General features: G+C 50.9%; 1 pseudogene; it reads left to right on the top strand.

Moving 5' to 3' along the window:
* Positions 1 to 7,993: 7,993 nt before the first annotated feature.
* LOC103274439 lies at positions 7,994 to 8,611 on the top strand (annotated as a pseudogene).
* Positions 8,612 to 11,270: the final 2,659 nt, after the last annotated feature.

Below are 11,270 nucleotides of genomic sequence, written 5' to 3'. Positions count from 1 at the left end.
CCAGTCTGGGTGACAGGTTGAGACTCCAACTCAAAAAAAAAAAAAAAGAAAAAATCAGAGTCTCGTCTGTTGTTCAGGCTGGAGTGCAGTGGCACAATCACAGCTCATTGCGGTCTTGACCTCCTGGGTTCGGGTGATCCTTTCACCTCAGCCTCCCGAGTAACTGGGACAGCGGTCACACACCACAATGCCTGGCTTGCTGTTCTTTTTATTGTAGAGATTAGTCCCGCTTTGTTGTCCAGGTTGGTCTTGAACTCCTGGGCTCAAGCCAGCCTCCCACCTTGGCCTCCCAAAGTGCTGGGATCACAGGCATGAGCCATCGCACCTGGCCTCGTTTTTGATAATTGAAAAAGTATCGCACAGGGAATAGGACTGACCTAAATTGGGTATAAAGGGTCCCAGGTTACGGAAAGGTGCTCCGTGGACGGGGAGGGAGGAAGCACCGCCAAGGCGAGACTGGCCCAGCCACCTGCAGACGCCCAATTTTAGTGGCTCAGCGTCCGCCAGGGGGCGCCCAAGACCAAACTATTCCACCCAGGACTGGGGCTGGTCCGGCCCATGCCTAGTCCTCGGGGACCCTCTCTGAGATCTGCTGAGATTTCAGATTCCTACGTGGGGGGGCATTTTCATGCAAACCTCATGGGACATGTGCGAGGTCAAGATCGCAGGGATGTCGCTGAAATGGACAGATGAGGGGAGTTGGGCTTCCTGCTGTTTTACCTGAGTGTCTCTTGCAAAAACTGATTTCTTTGGTTTCTGGACCAGCGTTTCCTCAGCCTCCCTTGTGGGTGTGTTTAACAGTTTTACTGAGTCTCACGTCATATAATTCCCCCACTGAAAGTGTAAAATTCAATGATTTTTTAGTACATCCACAGGTACGTGAAATTGTCACTCGTACTTCTGTCAATTTTAGAATTTTTAAATCACTTCAAAAATAAACTGCAGGAGGCTGAGATAGGAGGATCGCTTGAATCCAGGAAGCTGAGGCTGCAGCGAGCCAGAGTCACACCACTGCTCTCCAGCCTGGGCCATAGAGTGAGATCCAGACTCAAAAAAAAAGTCACATTATTCATCGTGGCCCCAATGTCAATGAATAAATAAAATGTGTAGATTCTAAAAAAATCCATACAAGGAAATACTACTCAGCTATAAAAAGGAACAAAGAGCAGTACTTTGAGCGGCAGAGACAAGAGGATTGCCTGAACTCAGGGGTTCGAGGCCAGCCTGGGCAATGTGGTGAGACCTCATCTCTAGAATAACTCAAAAAATTAGCCAGGCATGGTAGCACATGCCTGTGGTTCCAGCTCCTTGGAAGGCTGAGGTGGAAGGATCGCCTGAGCCCAGCAGGTTGAGGCTGCCGTGGCTGTGAGTGTGCCATTGCATTCTAGCCTGGGCAACAGAGTGAGACTCCGACTCAAAACAAAACAAAACAAACAAACAAACAAGGAACAAAAGACTGACACGTGGATGAACCTTGAAAACATGTTAAGTGAAAGAAGCCAGACACCAAAGGCCATATGATGGAGGATTCCATTTATCGGAAAAATCCAGAGCAGGCAAATTCGTAAGGACAGAAAGTGGGCTCGTGGTTGCCAGGGCAGGGCCTGGGGAAGTGGGAGGTGGGAATGAGTGTTGTATAGGGTTTTTTTCAGTGATGAAAATGTTCTGGAATTAGATCGTGGTGATGGCTGCACAACTTTGTGAATGTGCTAAAAGCTAGTGAATTATACATCTGGAATGGCAAAATGGTGAGGAAAAAATGAGTCAGAAAGGAGGTGCCATCTGTCAGCCAGGGAGCCGGGCGGGACATGGAGGATGCATCCTAGAACGGAGGGAAGAGCAGGACCCAGAGTTCCCTGGCAGCTGTGTGCCCATGGAAGTCGCCTGGCCAAGCTCACCAGTGATCTTGGCTCAGCCCTGGTCCCACTTGGCTTACACTCACGTGCACCTCTGCTTCCCCGTCCTTCCCTGGCTCCTGGGTCTCCACCCGCCTCCCTGCCAGTTTCTCCACTGCCCCCAGCTTGCTGATGCTCTGGCCTGAGGGCCGGTCCTTGGACCCCTTGCTTGCTGGCCACGCTCCCTCCCAGGTGATCCTGGCGGGTCTCAGGCTGTAAGTACCAGTCATCGACCCACCTGAACGGTCCCATTAGTGCAGACTCCACATCTGGCTGCCTCCTCAGCCTCGACAGGGAAGGCCGTGGGGAAGCTCAGACCTAACTGCTGCAAAACTGCTTCCTGGTGCGAACCTGCTCCTCTCAGACTGCCCCACCCTTGCCCCTGGCGACTCCTTTCTCCCTGTGCTCAAGCCAGTGAGGCTGGCATCACTTAAAAATGACCAAGATGAGCCGGGCTCGGTGGCTCAGCCTGTAATCCCGCGCCTTTGGGAGGCTGAGGTGAGTGGATTGCCTGAGCCCGTGGGTTCGAGATCCACCTGGGCAGGCGAGACCTCATCTCTACAATAAAATCAAAAAATTAGCCGGGTATGGTAGCGCGTGCCTGTAATTCCGGCTACTTAGAAGGCTGAGGCGGAAGGATCACCGGAGCCCAGCAGGTCGAGGCTGCGGTGGCCGGGAGCAGCCACTGCACTCCAGTCTGGGCGACAGAGTGAGACTCCGACTCAAAAAAAAAAAACTACCAAGCTGTGGAAGGCTGAGGCAGAAGGATCGCCTGAGCCCAGCAGGTCGACACTGCAGTGGCCGTGAGCATGCCACTGCCTTCTAGCCTGGGTGACAGAGTGAGACTCCGACTCAAAAAAAAAAAAAAAGAAATATTAAGATGGCAAATTTTATATTATGTGCATAGAAAGTGTCATAAAACAAGCCGGGCTTGGTGGCTCAGCCTGTAATCCCAGCACTTTGGGAGGCCGAGGTGAGTGGATTGCCTGAGCCCATGGGTTTGAGACCCGCCTGGGCAAGTTGGTAAGACCTCATCTTTACAATAAATCAAAAATTAGCCGGGTGTGGTAGCGCATGCCTGTAATTCCAGCTACCTGGAAGGCTGAGGTGGAAAGATCGCCAGAGCCCAGCAGGTTGAGGCTGCAGTGGCCGGTAGTGTGCCACTGCACTTCAGTCTGGGTGACAGAGTGAGGCTCCAACTCAAAGAAAATAAAAATAAAAATAAATAAATAAAAAGAAAATGTCATAAAACAGTTTTTAAAAACAAGATTCGCATTTCTGTGTGGAAAAGACTGGGAGGAGAGTGCAGCCAATCCCACTATCCGTGGCTGTCCCATGTGGTGGTGTTGAAGATGCTTGGTACATTCCTCAAACCCTTCTATATTTTCAACATTGTCTATAAAAACTTTAAAAAATAGTGTTTTATTTTTTTATTATGAAAAAATTTAAACATGTACAAAACCAGAATATGACTGGGCACAGTGGCTCATGACTATAACCCCAGCATTTTGGGAGGCTGAGGTGGGAGGATCGCTTAAACCCAGAAGTTTGAGACCAGCCTGGGCAGCATAGTGAGAATGCATCTCTACAAAAACATCAAAAAATTAGTAGGATGTGGTGGCGGGTGCCTGTAGTCTCAGCTACTCCAAGCGGGTGTCCTCCAATCCATTCCCACATTAGCTACCTGTAGATAGTGTCAGATGGCATGGGTCCAGGGCTCGGTCCTCAGACCTGGTCCCCCGTTCCCGCTACACCCAAGTCTTGCTATGCTGCCTAGTCTGGTCTCACACCCCTGTGCTCAAGCAATCTTCCCACCTTGGCCTCTGAAAGTGCTGAGATTACAGGCATGAACCACCATGCCTGGTCCACTGTAATCTTTTTTTTTTTTTTTTTTTTTTGCCTTTCTCTGCTGCTGTTCCCGTGTCCCTGCCTACTGTAATCATTTTAAAGTGTACAATTCAGTGGCATTGAGTTCATTCACAATGTCATGCAACCACCCGTACCTAGTTCCAGACCTTTTTCCCAAAAGGAAACCCCATCCCCATTAAGCAATCACGTCCCATTCCCCTCCCTCCACTCCTGGCAATTGATCTGCTTTCTGTGTCTATGGATTTGCCCATTCTGGACATTTTGTATAGATGGAATCAGACCCTCTATGTCCTTTGGTGTCTGGGCTTCTGGGCTCTCTCCCTTATAAGAATGTTTTCGAGCCAGGCTTGGTGGCTCAGCCTGTAATCCCGCACTTTGGGTGGCTGAGGTGAGTGGATTGCCTGAGCCCGCGGGTTCGAGACCTGCCTGGGAAACTTGGCGAGACCTCATCTCTACAATAAATAAAAAATTAGCTGGGCGTGGTAGCATGCGCCTATAGTTCCAGCTACTGGAAGGCTGAGGCGGAAAGATCACCAGAGTCCAGCAGGTTGACACTGGGGTGATTATGAGCATGCCACCGCACTCCAGCCTGGGCGACAGAGTAAGATTCCAACTCAAAAAAAAAGTAAAAGAAAAGACACCACCTGGGAACATCCATTGCAACGGTATAAGAAGTCGACTCCAAGGCAGTCGACGTTCAGAATCCCTAGGGGCCAGAATGGGGAGACTAGGAAGGGAAGAAAGCAAAGCATATGCCTGCTACAACAGACAGAAAGACCACACTGGCAGAGAGAGAGATGATTTTCATTGGATAGAGACGAGGGTGCTCTCACTCCTGCAGCCCAGGTGCTGAGTTTCCCCACCTGGAGGCATCCCCAGATGCTGATCCACTGCACAGCAAAGGTAAAATGTGAGCACCTGGCAGAACCTCCAGGTCTAGGAGTACTCATCCTACCTCTGACGAGTGACTGTCACTCTAGATATGCCCTAAAACCCTCCTAAAACCATCTGTATGACTATTATCTCCTGGGAGAAATAAGATTCAATTCCATGAATATTCTTTTGTTTTCCTTAAAAAAATGTTTTTGAGGTTCATCCACATTGTAGCATTGTGTGTTGGAACGTTATTCCTTTTCACTGCTGAATAATAATCCCTTGTGTGGCCAGCCCACATTTTCGTTATCCATTCATGAGTTGACAGACGTCTGTGCTGTTTCCACCTTTTGGTGGAATAGTGCTGCTGTGTACACTGTGTACATGTTTTTATTGGACCTGTGTATTTATTTGTTTACTTTTTTGAGTCAGCGTCTCACTCTGTCACACAGGCTAGAGTGCAGTGGCACGCTCATGGCCACTGCAGCCTCAACCTGCTGGGCTCCGGTGAGCCTTCCGCCTCAGCCTTCTAAGTAGCTGGAACTACAGGCACGTATCACAACGCCTGGCTAATTTTTTAATTTATTGCAGAGAAGAGGTCTCGCCAAGTTGCCCAGGCTGATCCCGAACCCCTGGGCTCAGGCAGTCCTGTCGCCTCTGCTTCTCAAAGTGCTGGGATTACTGGTGTGAGCCACCACACCTGGTGACCTGTTTATTTTTAATATTTATTCATTATTTTTGAGTTGGGTCTCACTCTGTCACCCAGGCTGGAAAGCACTGATGCCATCATGGCTCATTGCAGCCTCAACCTCCTGGGCTCAGGGGACCCTCCCGTCTCAGCCTCCCGAATAGCTGGCACTACAGGTGCACACTATCATACCTAGCTAATTGTTTTTATTTTTGTAGAGATGAGGGCTTGCTATATTGCCCAGGCTGGTCTCGAATTCCTGGGTTCAAGCCATCCACCCATCGGCCTCCCAAAGTGCTGGGATTATAGGTGTGAACCAGCACGCCCAGCTTCTGTTTAATTTTAAAGGGATAATGTAAAATTCCCCCTGGAAGAACAAAGCACAAATTGCCTAAGTGTGGGCTGAGAAGCTCTGTACCAGAATTTGGAGTTTTCCTTCATTCTTACCTCAAAAAGAACCAGTGATATGATGTAACTGCTGGAGAAGAAGACAGATGCCTTTTCTGGTTGGAGTCTGATTTGCTCAGCTTCGACCAGAGACCAGAAGACCATGGGTTGGTCACTGTCGGTGATAGCAGTGATTGGCATGTAAACCCTCATTACTGGAAGACCGACTCTGTTGTGTCCCGTGTGGACCAGGCCCAAGCACCGAGGGAGTGTGGGTATTCCAAGGATGGGTTAGGCCTGTACCCACCTGAGCCTGGTGTTCACTTCCCCACAATGGAAATCATAAAACCTGGAATGGATGTTTTTATATTTTATGAAATGAGATCAGGTGGCACAGCTCTCCAGCAGTACCTGGTACATATTAGATGCTCCAGTGACATTTACAGGAGCCCTAGGATGCTGGAGTGACCGGAAGAGGGGGTGGGGACAGGCCCAGGGCTCCAACATTACCCACAGGGCTCCTGGCTCTGCTTTTGGGTTGGAATGTGCTCAAAGCAGAAACAGATCATAATGTGCAACCATCTCCTCTTGCAGCCTGGCTGAGAGGATCCAGAGAGGGCACAGAGCAGGCAGAGGGGAGAAGACTCATACCGGATTCAGAAAGAGCAGAAATCCGTGAGTGGCCAAAATCGAGTCTGGACTTCGGTTGGAAAGTACTTGCTCAAAAAAGCCCCCTTGGAAATAGGAGGATGTTTCGTATCAGGGGAGCCTTCTTTGGGGTCTTCCCATGCAGAGTTCACCGACCACTTTGGAGGGAATTGTGAGGACAGGCAGTGAAAGGGATGGAGGGCACAGGGCCAGGTTAGGAGGCGGGATGAGCCGATAGCTTGGCCGGGGGGCAGATTTTGGGGAGACGTGGCCTCCTGCTGGCTGGCGTCAAGGGTCCCAGACGGAAGGAGCGGCGGGAACGTCTGGGAGGATGAGAGGAGGAGGAACGAAGTGCGGTTATGAAAAGGAAGTGATGGCCTGAGGCTCAAGACGCCTTCTGGGCAGAAAGCCTGCTTGGGGGAATCATGGCCCTCCAAGGGCCGGGAGCAGGTTGATAGCGTAACCGCTTGACAAGATCAAGGTCTCGAGCTGTTCTTTTGGGAGTGACCACCCCCTCCCCAACCTGGACGCTTCATCTCCAGGCTCTCTGCCTCTTTCACGAGTCCGTGTGAGTCTGTGGCCAGGTCTTCTGGCCTGTGGTCGGGGCTCTGGCCAAGCACATGGGCTGGGAGGAACGTTCGGCAGAGCGGACCAGCGGGCCGACACTCGGCTCCTTCCGGGAGAGTCTCATAGCAGATGGGGGGATCATCGGAGACCATCTTTATCCCACCAGGGGGAGGAGGGCGCACGAGGGACCAAATGCAAGGGGCATGATCTCGAGCCTGTGGGCTTCTGGCCTCTAGTCTAAGCCAAGCCAACATTTGACTGGCTTCTTTTGGGCCAGTTTCTTTCACTTCTGTGATTCCTCTGTCCCATGGGGCCACGATGCCCCAACATTTCTGACTTGCCCCATCTATTTACAAGACCACTTCGCGTTTACTGTCTTTTAAATCTGTTCATTGTTTCGAGCTAAAGCCAACCTTAAGAATGGGCAGAGCCAGCCAGACGCAGTGGCTCACACCTGTAATCCCAGCACTTTGGGAGGCAGAGGGGAGAGATTGCCCGAACCTGTGGGTTCGAGACCAGCATGGGCAACATGGTGAGCCCTTGTCTCTGCAGTAAATAAAAAAATTAGCTGGGCGTGGTGATGCGTGACTGTAGCTCCAGCTTTTTGGAAGGCTGAGGTGGAAGGATCGCCTGAGCCCAGCAGGTCAAGGTTGCGGTGGCTGTGAGTGTGCCACTGCACTCCAGCCTGGGTTACAGACAGAGAATATGACTTAAAAAAAAAAAAAAAAGCTGGGCTCAGTGGCTCAGCCTGTAATCCCGTGCCTTTGGGAGGCTGAGGTGAGTGGATTGCCTGAGCCCGCGAGTTCGAGACCCGCCTGGGCAGCAAGACCTCATCTCTACAATAAATAAAAAAATCAGCCGGGTGTGGTAGCGCATGCCTGTAATTCCGGCTACTCGGAAGGCTGAGGCGGAAGGATCGCCGGAGCCCAGCAGGTCGAGGCTGCGGTGGTCGGGAGAGGCTACTGCACTCCAGTCTGGGCGACAGAGTGAGACTCCAACTCAAAAAAAAAAAAAAAAAAGAATGGGCAGAGCCTTCCACTGTGGCAGCCATTGGCAAGCAGCAACCATGGCCCTACGCCACCCCATGGCTGTGGGCCTCAACTAGGGCCACAAGGAGACCAAGAACATGAGTGAGCTGAGGCACTGCCGCCGGCTGCAGACGCCTGACCTAGCACGCCAAGTTTGTGTGGGACACGACCCGAGAGGTGTGCGACTTTGCTCCATGTGAGCGGTGTGCCATGGAGCTGCTCAAGTTCTCCAAGGACAAGCAGGCACTCAAGTTCATCAAGAAATGGGTGGGAGCCGGGCTCGGTGGCTCAGCCTGTAATCCCAGCACTTTGGGAGGCCGAGGTGATTGGATTGCCTGAGCCCGCGGGTTCCAGACCCATCTGGGCAACTTGGCGAGACCTCATCTCTACAATAAATCAAAAACTAGCCGGGCATGGTAGCGCGCGCCTGTAGTTCCAGCTACTTGGAAGGCTGAGGCGGAAGGATCGCCGGAGCCCAGCAGGTCGAGGCTACGGTGGCCGGGAGTGGCCACTGCTCTCCAGTCTAGGTGACAGAGTGAGACTCCAACTCAAAAAAAAAGAAATGGGTGGGGACGTGCATCCCCACCAAGAGGAAGCAGGAGGAGCTGAGCAATGTCCTGGCTGCCATGAGGAAGGCGGCAGCCAAGAAGGACTGAGCTCCGCCCTGTCCCCCCAATAAAGCCTTTGCAGAAAAAAAAAAAGAAAAGAAAAAAGACTGGGCAGAAACGGTCCAGATCTGGGGTTCATGGGAAATGTTGGGACCGGAGATAGATATTTGGGAGTTGTCACTACATAACTGGTGTTAAAGCCTGGAGATGTCGCGGGGGAGAGCTCACATAAGATGTGATGGTGGATGGAGATACGAGATTCTGGGCTGGGCTTGGTGGCTCACGTCTGTCATCCCAGCACTTTGGGAGGCTGAGGCGGGAGGATCACTTTGAGTCCAGGAGTTTAAGAGCAGCCTGGGCAACATAGTGAGACCCCAATCTCAAATTATAAAGATTGGGCCTGATCTATGGGGATGGCCAGTCTTACAGGTTGGGAAACTCAGGAGGGGAGGAGGAGGAGGAGGAGGAGGAGGAGGAGGAGAAGGAGGACGCGGCTTTGGAATGGTCAAATGATTCTCAGCCGGGCTCCGTGGCTCAGCCTGGAATCCTGTGCTTTGGGAGGCCGAGGTGAATGGATTGACAGAGCCCACGGGTTCGAGACCCACCTGGGCAACTTGGCGAGACCTCATCTCTACAATAAATAAAAAAAAAATTAGCTGGGCGTGGTAGCGTGCGCCTGTAGTTCCTGCTACTCAGAAGGTTGAGGCGGAAGGATCACCGGAGCCCAGCAGGTCGAGGCTGCGGTGGCCGGGAGCCGCCACCTGCACTCCAGTTTGGGTGACAAAGTGAGACTCCAACTAAAAAAAAAAAAAAAAAAAAAAAAAAAGATTCCCAACAAGCATTTATAGAGCATCCACCATGTTCCAAGCACTGTGGAGACACAAGGAACTGGAAGACCCATGCCCTACCCTCTGCAAGCTTCCAGGCTGGTGAAGGAGACCAAGGAAAAAACCACAGAGAGAGGAACAACAGACTTGGTGACAGGCATCCTGAGGGCCTAGTTATGGGGGCTTGGGCAGGAAAGAGAAGAGCGTCCGAACCCTCCTGTGTATCAGGAAATGGTTCCCAGAGCTGGAGATGATTGAACTGTCTCAAAAAACAGGCCTGTGTTGGAAAAGGAGGAGGAAGAATATTCCTGAAGAACCCATAAGAGAGGCATGAGCTGGGGACTGCTGTTGTTAGATGAAGGTCCATGGCAAGGAGGCAGGGGATCCCTGATGGGCCGACCACGGGGAGCCTTGTATTTGGGTTTGATCCCGAGAATTGTGGCCACTGTATCCTGGGTCAGCAAACTACAGTGTGCAGGCCAGATCTGGCGCACTTTCTGTTTGTTTTTTTTTGAGTTGGAGTCTCACTCCATCGTCCAGGCTGGAGTGCAGTGGCATGCTCATGGCCACCACAGCTTCAACCAGGCTCAGGTGATCCTTCCTCCTCAGCCTTCCAAGTAGCTGGAAATACAGGTGCGTGCTACCATGCCCGGCTTATCTTTTGATTTCTGGTAGAGACAAGGTCTCGACAAGTTGCCGGGGCTGGTCTCGAACTTGCGGGCTTAGGCAGTCCTCTCGCTTCGGCCTCCCAAATTGCTGGCATTATAGGCTTGAGCCACTGTGCCCAGTCACTTTCTGTTTTTGTATAAACTTCAAGCAAAGGATGGTTTTTTATTTATTTTTTTAGTTGGAATCTCACTCTGCTACCCAAGTTAGAGTGTAGTGGCGTGCTCATGACCACTGCAGCCTTGATCTGCTGGGCTCAGATAATCCTTCGGCCTCAGCCTCCTGAGTAGCTGAAAACACAGGTGCATACCACCATGCCAGACTAATTTTTTTTATTTATTGTAGAGCTGAGGTCTTGCCAAGTTGCCCAGGCTGGTCTCAAACCTCTGGGCTCAGGCAATCCTCTTGCCTTGGCCTCCCCCAGGTGTGAGCCACTGCATTCAACCAAGGATGGTTTTTACTTTTGCTAATGACTAGGGGGAAAAAATAAAAAAGAATAATAGTTCATGATATCCCAAAATGATATGAATTCTTTTTCTCTTTTCTTTTTTAAGTTGGAGTCTCACTCTGTCAGCCATGCTTGAGTTCTGTGCATGCTCATGACCACCGCAGCCTCTACCTGCTGGGCTCAGACGATCCTTCTGACTCAGCCTTCCAAGTAGCTGGAACTACAGGCGTGTGCCACCATGCCCAGCTAATTTCTTTTTCTAATCTATTGTAGAGACGAGGTCTTGCAAAGTTGTCCAGACTGGTCTTGAAGCCCTGGGCTCAGACAATGATATGAATTTTAAAAATATTTTGCTGGATGCCAAATATTTAATTTTTTGAGTTGGTGTCTCAGCTGCCCAGGCTGGAGTGCAGTGGCATGATCACAGCTTGCTGCAGTCTCAAACTCTTGGACTGAAGTGATCCTCCCACCTCAGCCTCCTAAGTAGCTGGGACTACAGGCACGAACCACCATGCCTGGCTGATTTTTAAATTTTTTTGTTGAGATGAGGTCTTGCTCTGTTGCCCAGTGCTTCTGCCTCAGCCTCCTAAAGTGCTGGAATTACCAGCCTGAACCACCGCACCCCGCCCATACCTACAATTTGATTGGGATAAGGCCTCATGTATTCATGAAGTATCGGCTTTTTCACTATCTAATGGCTGAGCAAAATCCTTGCAACACAGATTGTATGACCTATGAAGTGAAAAGTTCAAACTATCTAATCCTT

This window comes from Carlito syrichta, unplaced genomic scaffold, assembly GCF_000164805.1.
Source record: "Carlito syrichta isolate Samal-C Ts95f unplaced genomic scaffold, Tarsius_syrichta-2.0.1 Scaffold314775, whole genome shotgun sequence".
Taxonomy (NCBI): domain Eukaryota; kingdom Metazoa; phylum Chordata; class Mammalia; order Primates; family Tarsiidae; genus Carlito; species Carlito syrichta.
Note: the sequence above shows the minus strand (reverse complement) of the source record. Positions and strands in the feature narration are given on the sequence as shown.